Source organism: Rattus rattus, chromosome 5, assembly GCF_011064425.1.
Source record: "Rattus rattus isolate New Zealand chromosome 5, Rrattus_CSIRO_v1, whole genome shotgun sequence".
Taxonomy (NCBI): Eukaryota; Metazoa; Chordata; class Mammalia; order Rodentia; family Muridae; genus Rattus; species Rattus rattus.
This window is the reverse complement of record NC_046158.1, coordinates 27,975,954-27,989,738: the sequence shown is the minus strand read 5'-3', so window position 1 is coordinate 27,989,738 and position 13,785 is coordinate 27,975,954. Positions and strand designations below refer to the sequence as shown.

At 45.4% G+C, this 13,785-nt stretch overlaps 1 protein-coding gene across 4 annotated transcripts in view; it reads right to left on the bottom strand.

Moving 5' to 3' along the window:
• Lypd6 (LY6/PLAUR domain containing 6) overlaps positions 1–13,785 on the bottom strand; it is a 138,191-nt gene that overhangs the window by 72,320 nt on the left and 52,086 nt on the right. Inside the window, exon 1 of one of the 4 annotated variants that reach the window (XM_032903271.1) lies at positions 3,474–3,750. The exons of the other annotated variants lie outside the window; for them this stretch is intronic. The gene's annotated coding sequence lies outside the window, so the exon portion shown is untranslated. Of the gene's footprint in view, positions 1–3,473; positions 3,751–13,785 lie in introns of those variants that run through there. 4 annotated transcript variants of the gene reach the window in all.

Sequence of the window (13,785 nt, the reverse complement as noted above, 5' to 3'; positions counted from 1 at the left end):
CTTCACGAAACTGAAAAGCTTCTATAAGGCAAAAAACACCATCAATAGTAGAAAATGGAAGCCTACAGAATGGGAAAAGATTTTTACCAACTCTACATCTAACAGAGGGCTAATATCCAAGTATAAAGAATTCAAGAAACTAGACATCAACAAATTGAATAATCTGATTTTAAAATGGAGTACAGATCCAAACAGAAAACTCTCAACAGAAGAATCTCAAATGTCTGAGACACACTTAAAGAAATGTTCAGCATCCTTAGTCATCAGGGAAAGGCAAATCAAAACAACTTTCAGATTCTACGCACCTGAAAAATGGCTAAGAACAAAAACACAAGTGACAGCTCATACTAGCAAGGATGTGGAGTAAGAGGAACACTCCTCTGTTGTTTGTGCAAACATGTACAACTACTATGAGAATCAATATGGTGGTTCCTCAGAAAACTGAGAATCGATCTACCTTAAGATCCAGCCAGATGACTCCTGGGAGTGTAGCAAAAGGAGACTTCATCTTACCTCAAGGAAATTTGTTCAACGACGTTCACAGAAGTTTTACTCATAATAGAAGAAACTGGAAACAACCAACCAAAGAATGGATAAAAAAAATGAGGAATATTAACACAATGGAGTTAATACTCAGCTATTATAAAAATGGCATCATTTGGAGAAAGGATTGAAGGAACTGAAGGGGTCTGCAACCCCATAGGGAGTACGATAATATCAACCAATCAGAGTTTCCAGGGACTAAGCCACCAACCAAAGAGTATATACACATAGGGGACCCATGGCTCCAGCTGCATATGTAGCAGAGGATGGCATTGTCTGGCATCAATAAGAGAGGACCTTGGACCAGTTTGGGGAACACCAGAATGTTGAGGTGGAAATGGGTAGGTGGGAGGGGGAGCATCATCATAGAAGCAGGGGGGGTGGGTATGGGAGAGGGAGTAACAAGGAAAGGGGATAACATTTGAAATATAAATACATAAAATATAAAATATCCAATAAAAATGACATCATGAAATTTCCAGGCAAATAGATGGAACTAGAAGTAATCATCTTGAGTGAGGTAACCTAGACCCAGAAAGACAAGCATGGTACATATGCACTTATAAGTAGATGTTAGCTGTGTTTTAAAGAATAACCCTGCTACAATTCAGAGACCCAGAGAGGCTAAATAACAAGGACAGCTTAAAGGGGATGCAAGGATTTTCCTGGGAAGGAGAAATAGATTTCAAGGGTGGACTGGGGGCAGGTAGGGATGAAAACAGGAAGGGTTAAAGTGGGACTTCAATCCAGCCAAACCTCCAATCTACTGTTTTTCAGGCCTATAGGATGTGCTGGGACCAGAGCCTAGCATAATAGTCATCAGAGAGCCTTCATCTAGCATCTGAGGGGAGCAGATGCAGAGTCCCACAGCCAGATATTAGGCAGAGCTCAGGGAATCCTGTGAGGGAGAAGGAGGAAGAGGAGGAAGAGGAGGAGGAGGAGGAGTCACCACCACAGGGATCAATGACACCCCAAGAACAGGGCCCATAGAACTAACTGGGACTCAAGGAGGCTCACAGAGATCAGGGAACCTGTATGGGTCTGATCCATGTCCTCTGCATTTATGCTATGGTTGTGTAGCTTGCTGTGCTTGTGGGATTCCTAACCCACCAGCCACTGTGGAACAGAGGCTGTCTCTGACTCGTTTGCCTGCCTTTGGCACCCTCTGCCTCCTCTGGGTTGCCTTGCCCAGCCTTGATGTGAGAGTTATGTGTCTGGTCTTATTGTAGCTTGCTATGCCATATTTGGTTGATGTCCCTGGAAGGTCTGCTCTTTTCTGAGAGGAGGTAAAAGGGGATGTAGATTTAGGGGAAAGAGACGTGAGGGGTGGGAGAGTTGAGGGAGGGGAAGGTAGGAGAACTGTAGTGGGGATGCAATATACGAGAGAATGAAAAGAATGCAAAAAAGAGTCAATTATAATCCTCACTCCAATCAAACAGAAGCAACAATTCAGAATCACTGCAGCTCTTCCAATTCATCAGTGAAGGGCATACTTTATGACCACATCCTCTTACTTAAAACACTCCCTCCAGGCGGGGGGGGGGGGACTACTCATGAGGGTACTCTACCCACAAGCCCCTCCCCAAGGTCATAGAGGAAGCAACTTCTGTCTGGAAGAGGAAACTGTGGAGGAGCTGCCTGCAAGGGAGACAGGGAGTTCCAGAGGTGGAGCCATCAGGACTCCTCTGGCTACGGTAGCCTTTCATGGATGCATCTGCTTTTAAGTTACCCATGCCTTGGGAGGACCATCAATATGTCCATGGGCTCCCTATGCTGCAGCTGAATAGAACTGCTTCTTGGGTCTATTGCCAGTGTCCTATCTTGTTCATTAAAGATAGTACCAGTAAAGCCCAAAGGCATATCCAGTGATGTCTGTCAACAACATATAATATGATTTAATCATTGGGAAAATAGGTACATGCTACATACCAGTCGGTGCATATAAAGTGGAAGAAATCCAAATGTCAGCGGTCATCACAGAAGTGTGAAATGTCAAATGACTTTTAGCTTACATGTATGACAAGAAATATCAGAGACAAGATTATGATGTATTAGGAATGAGTGACAAATCAATGGGTGTGGGAGCATTCTCCATATTGTTTTTCAAGATGTTTAGAGTAGATAAGAGGGGCCCATAGCACAGTACCTGACACAGAATGATTGTTATTTCTATTCCTTCCAGAAAGGTAAGGCCCACCTGTGGAAACACTGTCAGACTCTGGATCATGCACAACTGAGGCGTTCCCCAGAGGGGAAGGGAAGTCATTAGCACAGAGGGCTCTGGACTCACCACTGTCCAGAGGAATGACAACTGCTGGCTGACTTCCTCAAAATAGCATCTGTGCGGGAGAGAGGATGCCGTCACTGCCCGTATATGAGCTAAAGCCAAAACCTTCACTTCTCACTCTGCACACAAAAGGCTCAAAGTACACTTGCCAGCTGCTGGAAAGGGGCACTCTGTGTTTGGGACCATCAACCCTCCCAAGTCACAGACAAGCTTTGCATAGTATCTCCAGCAGATCTTCCCAACACAGTGCAAACCAAAAGCATACCACAGGGGACGAGGCAGGGAGCTGAGAGAGCTGGCTTGATGGTCAAGAACGCTTACTGCTCTTGGCGAGGACTTGGGTCCAATTGCCAGCACTCACACCGCCATTCACAAACATCTGTAACTGCCTCTTCCGGGGCATCCAAAACCCTCTTCTGACCTCGGTAGGCAGCAGGCATCCATGAGGCGCACTTACATGCATGCGGGCAAAACACCCAATCACATAAAATAATCAAATATTTTCTTAAGGCTCACCACAAGAGAGAGCAAGTCTCTATGATACCGACACAGCCACACCTGTGGTGATCTGTATGCTAGAGCCCCAGGAGCTTAAATGCTAAAGCTTAGAACACCCTCCATTCAAATTCCGTTTAAAACCTACTTATTCTTGTTGATTGGGGAAAGCCAGTCTCATCTTCTCTCACAGCTCTCTCGCTCTTCAGATCTGTGCATGGTACCCTCTGATACTCAAGTGCTACCTTGTCCAATAAAGCAGCTCCTGGGCTCAGCCAGGCCTCTGGGGCCAGATCCTTGTACACAGCAGGCAAGATATCAAAAAACATCCACCTTCTTGCTGAAGCTACCCTGCTGTCTTCATCCACTCTCCACGGACTCGGCTAGCCTTAATGCTTGATGAACTGGCAATTTAACATCTTCTACTACCCCGAAAGAGCAACCGGGGCTCTTTTCCCCCCTCAAAACGCATGCTTCTGTCGTCGTGTGTTAAAAATAACGCAGTTACCTCCACACAGCTAAGAGCTCTGAATTAACAAGCTCACCACCAGTTTTGACCAGACTGACTTCACCTGTCATCCTGCTGGAAAGGCTAGAAACACAGATTGCATTCTAAATGGCATCTTTTCCAGCCCAATCAGCCCTCAAAAACCCCTCCTGATGGCAGCTATTTACGTGGGAAACTGAAAAGCTACGGATGCATAAATGTGTTCAGATGACTGATTATAATTACCATGAAAAAGGGCTCGTAGCTATCACTGAATCATTTCAACTCTGGGAGGTGGGGAGGGGTAAACACTTGCTCAGGGCTCTGCGTTGTCGAGAGGATACAGCGAAAGAATGCAAGACCGTACATGCATCTTCCATCCCACATCTGGGCCACGGTGCAAGGGTTTGCACTGTGGTCCTGCAGAAAGCCACAGCCATCAGAACTTTCCTAGAGTCTCAAATCTGAACCTAAAGAAATTTGGGGGAAAAAAAAACATATCCAGTACCTTTGTAAAGCTCCCAATAAATAAATAGCATCAAACACACACACACACACACACACACACACACACACACACACACACACAGCCCCACTGTACAGCAGCATCCTGCTTATGGAAAGGACAAATCCCACAGTCTGATCACAGCATCCCTGTCCCTCAGGACAACTCAAGAGTCCTCTGAATTTCATAGAGCTGAGGGGGAAACTCTATAAAGTGTTCACAAATTCTGTCCTCTCTACTCCAAATTCAAACAGCCATCCAGGGGTGGCTTTCTACAAGCATGTTCACGGTGCTTTCCAAACCTGTATTTGTATGTCCGCAAGCTACTCAACCGTTCTGACTCATGTACCATAGACCACGCCACAGTCTAAACTGTGCTGTCCCTTTCCAGCTCACAGGGTGAAGCCCCAGCTCCAGGGATTTGGGAACGGGACTTTGAGAGGTCACCGGCATAGGTGTGTTCCAAAGGAAGAGACTCTCCTGATAGGCAGAGACCAGAGTAAGAGCTTCTCCCTACCGTCATGTGAGTATGGATGTCTGTAAGCCAAGGGCAAGATTTCACGAAGACCAGATTCGCTGGCACATTGCTCCAGCCTCCGAAACTATGATATAATAAATGCCCAGTGTTCAGGGAAGCCAGTCTGTGTGCATTTGTCATGGCAGCCTGAGCTTACTGAGACATCTGCCTTCCATGGGTCCCTGCTGCTCCATTTCCTGGCACTACACGACCAAACCATTCATCCCACTGAGGGCTCTTCAGCTGTTCTTCGCCGGGATACTGAACCACATTTCCTTCTAGTTGATACATCGCTTTTCGGAAGCTCTATTCTTCCTGCAGCGTCTCTCTGTCTCTGTAACCAGAAGGGAGGCATGTCACAGCGAGTGGGAATGCCGGGTCATGTCTAGCTCACCACACCTCTTGGGATGGCCTATCAGTCACTCTGCGAAACCAGGTTCAATGTGTCCCCTGCGAGGCTCAAATGATGTTGTGAGAGGCCGTGTAAGTGTAAAAGACGAGTACACTTTCTTAGCTCGTTTTTTTTTTTTTTTTTTTTTTTTTTCATCTCACTGCAAATCGATGCAAAAAGCACACAATACCACCAGGAACACAACCACAACAATGGCAACAACAACCTAGATACATGACAACAGCCGTAGTAGACTATGCTTCACGAACTATGTTTCAAGTAACGTCACTGCCTATCCATTCTTTGCAAAGTAAGGGGAACCCTACTTCCTCAGGAAGACCACACACACACATGCTGCAACCCTGAAGTCAAGTGCTTGGTGGTTCTCCCAGCCTTGGGAATTTAAGGTCTGACTGGCCATGGCGTGTCACCTGTCCATCCAATCGATGCCACTGTAAAATTGTATGTGGCTCCTTCTAAACTTGGAGAGAGTGGGCATTACAGTTTGTTGTTTATAACATGTGTTCTCTCCATAGTCAGAAAAAGGAGAGAGAATAGAGTATGAGAAAACGGGAAGACATTTTGAATTTTTTTCTACACTAGCCAGAGCTGCTGGGCAAGTGGCCCCATGCCTGACTGAGACACTCGATGTAAGTAAGGGCCAGGTCTTACCTTTAAAACTTCAGACTCCCTCACAGTACCTGGCACATAGCAAAAACCAATTATTCAGCAAACAATCGGGACACACATGGAAGGGAGTGCTTGTGAGGGTTTTTCTCCTGCAGGGAGCAGGTTCCTCATCCTGACCTCCAGTTCTCCTCAGAAAATGTGCAGCTGCTGAGCCCAGCCCTGGCTCTGAAGTCAGAGCTATGGCTTTGCACCCCACAGTGACGGTGCTCCTGCTTCTGACATGTCTGAACTCCTTTCTCCATAAAGGAGGGGGATTGACAACCACCATGAAGGCTTGTTGTAAACACTGAAGAGATACACACACAGCTCTGAAAACACAATCCAGTATACTCTATGTAATGAAGGTTGTTTGGTATGTTTGCTACACTGAGAGTCAAAACCAGGACTGGGCGTGTGCTAGACACGTGGTTTACCAGTAAGCTCTATCCCAGCCCCCAAATCTATCTACCTCCTCCCCTTCAATTCTTTTGAATACCATGCGACTCTGGCTTGTCTGAAATTCACTATGTAGAAGAGGCTGGCCTCAAATTCCCAGAGATCTGCCTACCTCTGTGTCCTGAGCGTTAAAGATGTACAGCACCACACGCCGCCTGTTTTAATTGTTTCTCTCTGAAGAAAAGGCTACACAAGCCATATAAGCCATAGGCTGCTTTGCATCTATAAATTATATCTAGCAATATCTCCATGCGATTATCTGTCCACACTGTTCTATAACTTAATGAATTGTATATTTTGAGCTGGGGAGGGGGGCATCAGTAAATCCTAATATTAAGAAAACCACAGACCTTGCTGTAGGATTTCCAGTCCTCGGATTTAGAGTCAAGTACATATCCTGACAAACAGCATAATCAAAAAAGACAGGGCCTGTGTGACTGAGGAGTGGACGCTGTTGCAATTCTCAGCAGAAATATCACAATGACTTTCCCAAAGAGCCAGCTATCTCCAAATAAGGCCACTGAACCAGAATAGGAGCCATGTGCAATTCTGCAATGACATGGATCTGCCACAAAGGACTGGGTGAAAGGGAAACAGACCATAGTCAATCAGATCTTCTTAAATTCTCAAGCCAGGGAGAATGAAACAGGCACTCGAGTCAGGGCTGTAGCATGTGTGTGGGATTTTCCTAAGAATCAGGGTTTCCCTCCCACATACACTCCAATACATACCACGCACATGCTTTCTCAAAAATGGATAGGTAATGAAACACAAAGCTATCAAAGGTAAGAGGCAAGAAAACGAAACCAAGGGGAGGGATCAGCTACTGTGAGCTAAAGGAGTTTTAATGTCTGCTGAAGCTTTCTCCAAGATCAATCAAAGCACCTTGAAAACCCACCAAGGATCCAAAGCACAGATGAGAGACACCTGGATGGACTATCTGCTGGCAGGGAGTAGAAGGCAAAATAATTATCAGTTACAATGAAGAGCCTTGTACTACGGCTCTCAGAGGGAGAGGGGTCCGGTGGAGACAGGACAGATGACGAGAGAAACCTGGGGGAGGAACTGGCTGATTAGAAACATGAAGCCATTTACCCTGCTCCAGGCCTGGCTCAGGAAATCGACTGTGCCTTGACCCACAGACGTTAAACAACAAAAGCAGACACACAAACTAAGCCCTAAGAGGGACAGGTCAATACCCTTGATCCTGAACCTTTGCTTCTTCAAACGCAAACGTCATAATGAACACATCATAATGAACGCGTCGCTGGTTGCAGGCTGTAAGCCAAGGAGCAGATGTACACGTTGCTCCCAAGGGCCGTTCATTAATAAACAAAGCCATTCTGGCCTCTGTGGTCCTGATTTTCCTATTTCTCCAGTTTGGTTGCCACCCTCAACATGCCTGCATGGAGCATTCTCTCTGTGTGATTTGGCCCTGACCCTCACAAGCAGAGGTGGGACACTATATCTGTGGCGAAAGAGCTAGCTAGCTTAGGAAAGATTAGGGTGAATGTTATCAGGACGGAAATTGAGAAGAGTACCTCATAGAAAGTCACGAAGGGGCTATAATGTCATCCATCTTTAAAATATAAGGTAATTTTATTTAGGGTAATTTTTTAAAAACCTCTTCATTACTCTCCCTTCCAGGAACCAGGGCATAATTGGCCTTTAAATAAAATTGGCCAGAATCTACTGCGATCTGATAAAGCCCACTGTAAGATTTAACCAAGAGTTAAGTACAGTACTAGCAATCTGTTGCACAAGGAACCTTTCTGGAACTTCCCTCATCCTTCCAGGGAAGAAGTGAAATAATATGCCAGTATTAGAGAGCGTGACATTCACCAAGCTGTTGACTATTTTAATCTTTCTTTGAAAGTCATATTATCATTAATTTGAATGTGACTGAAAACAGGGCTTTTTTTTTTGGACTGCTTCATAAGAGATGAACCCAGCCAAGGGGAAGAGGCATTCCAACGTCAGTGAAGTCAAGAACATGTAAGGAACAGGTTTTTTACTTCTTGTAAAGGGAAGCCAAGCATTGAAAGATAATTTCAGGACTCTCTCTCTCTCTTTCTCTCTCTCTCTCTTATCCACCACACCCCAGATTCCCCAAGCCTTCTTTCCCATTGAGCTATGAAAGCCCTGTGGGCATTAGCTCATCCCCAGTTAGGACCTCCTGACAAATCAGTTTTTCACGCAGATTTCGTCATGAGGCTTTTCTTGATTATGGGTTCCAATATTTCTTATTCCCTCTCATCAACTGCCCCCAACTGCAGAACAGAGTACATTCTGACCCAAGAGACAAGAGAGACTCAGGACAAACAGCACAACATAGAACTAACCTTGATAGAGCATGTCTGCTTTCTTAAGAAATAGCATTTTGCTCCATGACAGCTATGAACGTTTCTACAGAATCTACAAGCTCCTGAATCCCTCAGCACAGGTCAGCATGCTGGGCCCTGGTGGACCGCTAGCCCCCTGAGAGCGTCACTTTACACAGCTTTGATTTCTGTGGGAATTCCCTCAAGGCTTTAACTCTCTGTAATTGAAGACACATGTTAAAGAAAAATAGGGTCAGGGGAGTAAAAGAAATGTTGCAGGACATTTAACTATTTAAATAAGATTTAAATCTTTACTTGGAAACATCCAGGGGAAAAAAGATTTCACCTTTTTTCTTCTATCTTTCCTCTCCTTGATTTGATTCTCTGGTTTATATATCATGGACTAAGGTATCGAGAATCTTTGTTTTCCTGGAGACCATCCCCAACCCCATGCTAGTGAAACTTTTATACCAAGCACTTACGGTGGTTAATCTTCCAAACCAGATAAAGACTGATGTTTTCCTGACCTGGAAGGAGTGCCTACCTCCTCAACTCCCAAGATTGATCAGAAATGGGCAAAGCCCACTAGAGAGCTCTACCTGTGCCTGTTCCCCGGAGCATGTGAGAAAGGTCCTTTCCCCTATGTTGCTGCCATGTGAGATACACATCTGAAGAAGTCAATGTCCCCCTTTAATGCCTGAAATGTCCTTCTAAGAATTAGGTCAACTCATAGAAAGGGTGCTAAGGGAAAGACAGAGGATATTTTAAAAACCCAGATAGAAAGAGATACCCATATTTGAAGAGAGATTGACACGAGGAAGAAGAGAATAGAAGCCTCATGAACCTTGTTTAAGCCCTGGATTTCACTCTGTCTGAAGCAAGACCACTCTCAGACCTTCCAGCTACGTGAATAAAAATACACTTTACACACAACGATTTGTATTCATTTTTAATAGTCATGCTATACTTTCCATAATGAAAGTATAGACATGTAATAGCTAAAATCAAATCCGTCAATGCTTCCTTTCAAAAATGTAGAAGGAATGAAAACTTCTAGGTAGAGAAGAACCAAGATCATACGCAACCTAAATCTCACTTTGCAAGGGTCAAAGGTGAATGCTGGATGAGGGTTGGTTCAAGACACTCTATGTAATGCTGAGGGGAAGATGCTATTCATTCAGTTCGTTCTATTGTTCCTAGTTGTGCTCTCTGTGTTTTCTCTGATTTGCCCCCTATTGCCTGACCCACAGCCTTGCTCGAAGTGATGGATGTGCACTGTGTATCAATACACACCCTTCGACCTCCATTAGAACTCAACAATTTGCATTCATTTTTAATGGTCACTATACACTTTCCAAAATGAAAATATGGACCTGTAATATCTAATCCTTTCCTAAAGCGTAGCCGACTTCTTTAACAACACTCAGAGTAGGGATGGCATCCTGACACACCCAACTCCTGCCTCCCACCAGACCAGGAGCTGCTCCAACCTGCATCTGTCCTGTTTACTGTCACATCTCAGCAATGCCACTTTTGTGGTAAATCTGTACATGAATATGTACTGAATAAATCAGAGAATAAATTTGGGAAATTTGCTTACACTAATCGGTGATGCTTTCATAAAAGAAAAGAAAGAATGAGATGTCAGCTAGCTTCTCTACCCAGAGCCCTGCCAAGACTACTCATGAGGACATGGCTTAAAAGAAAAGCATCCAAGGACTAAGTCACAGAACCAGAAACATAAAAGGATTTTCTTCCCCATCCTATTGTCTGCCCTCTCTCCCACCCTCCTTTCTTGATTCTATTCATTTGAGAGAAGCATTTTCTTCCCATACTCATGGAAACTAAGAGCCCCTTCATTCAGGAAGGAGCGATCTATTCTTCTAGAAAAGCATACTTCAGTGCCGATGGAGGGACATAACATCCCGTGTACATGGGGTCTTTTGTTACCTACTGTTCTCTTATTGCCACTGCAAGTCCCCAACATCTAGAAACCACAGAACCTGCTAGGATGGGATGGGTCAGGATTCCAGGAGTCTTCATCACTGCAAAGTGGGGTGCTTGGACTGTGCCTTGACTTGTGCACAAGACGCAGAGAAGTTTGGAAAGGCATCCCAAGCCTGTGTTCTTAATTTCCTTTTATTGTTTATACTCAACAGCTAGGGAACATGAGGTTCCACTGCAGCTGCCCGCTGCCTGCTGGCTGGCTACAGGCTGGCACACGGGAAGGAAAGAGTGGCCAACCAGAGACTCCCGCTGGGTATCATCTAGGCACACCCTTGTTCCAACTCTCCCTCTTTAGAAATTCCATCGCTCATCTCTGGGATGCTCTGCGGAAGACATCATGGCTCTTCACGGCCAGCATCACCCCACAGTCCCCCGCCTTAGCTTCCGCAGCTGGCAATACATCTATAAGCCAGGCTCTCACGGTTTCCATCTGGGAAGCAGGTAATGGGTCCCCTTCTGAGTCTGATAATCAAGGGCCCATTTCTGCCCTCACTGCTGAGAGCTGTGGCTGCAATCAGACTCCTTTCAGCCAGAACGGTTCCCAACAGCTGAAGGTAAGAGGATAAGGATCCCACGGAGGAGACAATCAGGACCTTCCGTGTCAATAACAGCATTGAAATGTGAAGCCTGTGGTGGGTGAGCAAGCTGAAGTCATCGAGTGAAGAGGAAACACTCAGGGAAGCTGCCATGGAAACAAAATATTCTCAGCTAAGCGCTACAAGAAGCAAAGCTGTCCCTCTGCCATGGCTTTCCGAGGATTTGTCTTCCCTTATGATTAAAACCAGGTTCAGGTTAGCTTCCCTCTTCAAGGCGTGAAGCTCCCACCCCAGGCTAGCAGTCTTCTGGTAGGTTTTTCTAAGGTTAATGTACATGACTTTAACTTCTAAGGCCATTTTCATTTTGGAAAACACAGGCACTTCCATGGTGATTACAGGTTTGGGCGCAAATTCTGCTCTTTTGCCAAGATGGATCCATTGACCACTCATGGAGAGCAGCGGCTGTCCTCTGGAGCCTGGTGCTCCCGAGCTGGCCAGTTCCTAGGACGAAAGCCCCAGCCGGCATGGGTGCTTGCCATTCTTCAGTTGTTTTGCTCTCCAGTGTTCTCTCCCCACCCCCCCCCCATCTCCTTGCCTTAATTAAGAGTTCCATTCTTACCGTAAAACACCATGGCCAAAAGCAACTAGGGCATAAAAGGGGTTATTTCCTCTTACTGAGCATAGTCCCTCATCAAGAGCAGAAACGTTTCAGAGGAATGCTGCTCACCAGTTTGCTCCGCTTGCTTTCTTACAGCACCCAGGATGCCTCGGGGCGCCACTACCCATGGTGAGCATTGTCCCCTCCCACATCAATCACCAAGCAGAAAACGCACCACAGGATGGCCAACAGACCATGCAGGTGGGGGCATCTTCTCAACTGCGGTTCCATCTTCTGAAGAGACTCTAGCAGCTAGGAAGGTCGAGAATCACTGTTCCAGCTTGTGTTGAGTCGACATAAAGCTAGCCAGCACACACATACTCTCTCCTTCTCCCTCCCTCTCTTTCTTTTCCTCCCTGAATGTGCATGATTTTTCCAGTGCCAGAGCTGATCCGTTCTGGAAAGGGGCAATGACAAACAAGGCTTGTTTCTCTGTTGATGACAGGAAAAGAAAATTCAGTACCTGTAAAAAAAACCAATCTAATTGCTCTCAGTAACTTCACCGGTCATTTCCCTCTAAGGAAATAAATAAATCTCCCCCAATCACTCAGCCCAGGAGGCAAGTTAAGTGCCCGAATTCTTAACAAAAAAATGAAAAAGGATAGCTTCGGGCAGGCATGACTAATATTAGGACTTGGTTTCGAGTTCTCTAAAGTGCCTATTTCTCCAACATACCGTGGTTAGCCTCCAGCTGATAAAGCTCAAAGAGAATTCTAGAATGTGTTTGTGGAGGCCTGGTGGAATGAGTGCACTGTCCGGGTGAAGGTCCCCGTGCTGCGTGCTACCTGCAGTGAAGAGGGTCTACAGAGAGCAAGGCTAGGTGTGCACATGTTACACAAAAGGACGCTTCTGAATCCTCCATCCTCCTCTATCCTACTCTACCACCGAAAGCTCCATAAGCATTCCTTGGTGGTAAAGGAGGCAGCAAATGGAAATAAGCAGTAGATGCGGAGAGACGGAGATGGTGAAAGAGGAATTTCATGAAGCTGTTTGTGGGGAGAGGGATAGGTGAACACAGGATCAAAGCCTGAGGACCCACCAGTCCCTCTGGCGGGTCACAGATATAGGGTGACACATGTGAATGGGATGCTCATTCTCTGTGGTGCCGGAGACCTTCGCCCAACAGTAAATGTCATATGGAGTGGAATGCTGGCCTAGACGGTGCCCAGGCTTAGGACCAGCGGAGAACCTGAACATGGTGACAATGTGCACAGTGAAGAACCTGCAAGCTGGCTTAGAGGACCTGGAGCAGACATGGTCCAGGTAATGTCTTCTCCATGCTTGGGACAAACTACCCAGATGTCTACAAATGTCTTTCAGAACTAAGTTTCTAAGATCACTGGAAAATGCTTGTGTATACAGGGTCATTTCAGGTAGCACCAAAGAAGGGTGCTCTATTCTCGTATAAAACCGGGCTCTAGATGCTATCTATTGTTGATTGTCTTATTAAATAAAACATGAACACCTTGGGAGTAAAAAAAAGGTCAAAACACGAAAACTCAAAAGAGGTGCTTATCTTGGACGAATACATTCAGCCAGCCATTCATTCAATAAAGCAGCCAACAGGTATTTATGGGGTTCCACTGTGTACTAGGAGCTTTGCTGAGGAAAAAACACATAGCTTAAGAAGTTTCCAGTGTAGGAAGAAATGAAATTTTTATAAGGGTTTTGTAGAGGCTTATTAGACCACAAAAGAAGATTATATGATCATATATGTGACGGGATGGAGGCTTCACAAGAAACACCATAATTCAGATTCCTAAGGGATGGTAGAGAAGTGGGCATTGGATACAGTAAGCACTTCACACTCAGGAAAACCCTGTTGTGTTGTTGGGCGATATCTATTATATGATAACATATATATGTTTACTAGCAACCATCACCACTGTCTTCTAAAAGCAAATGCTTTACTC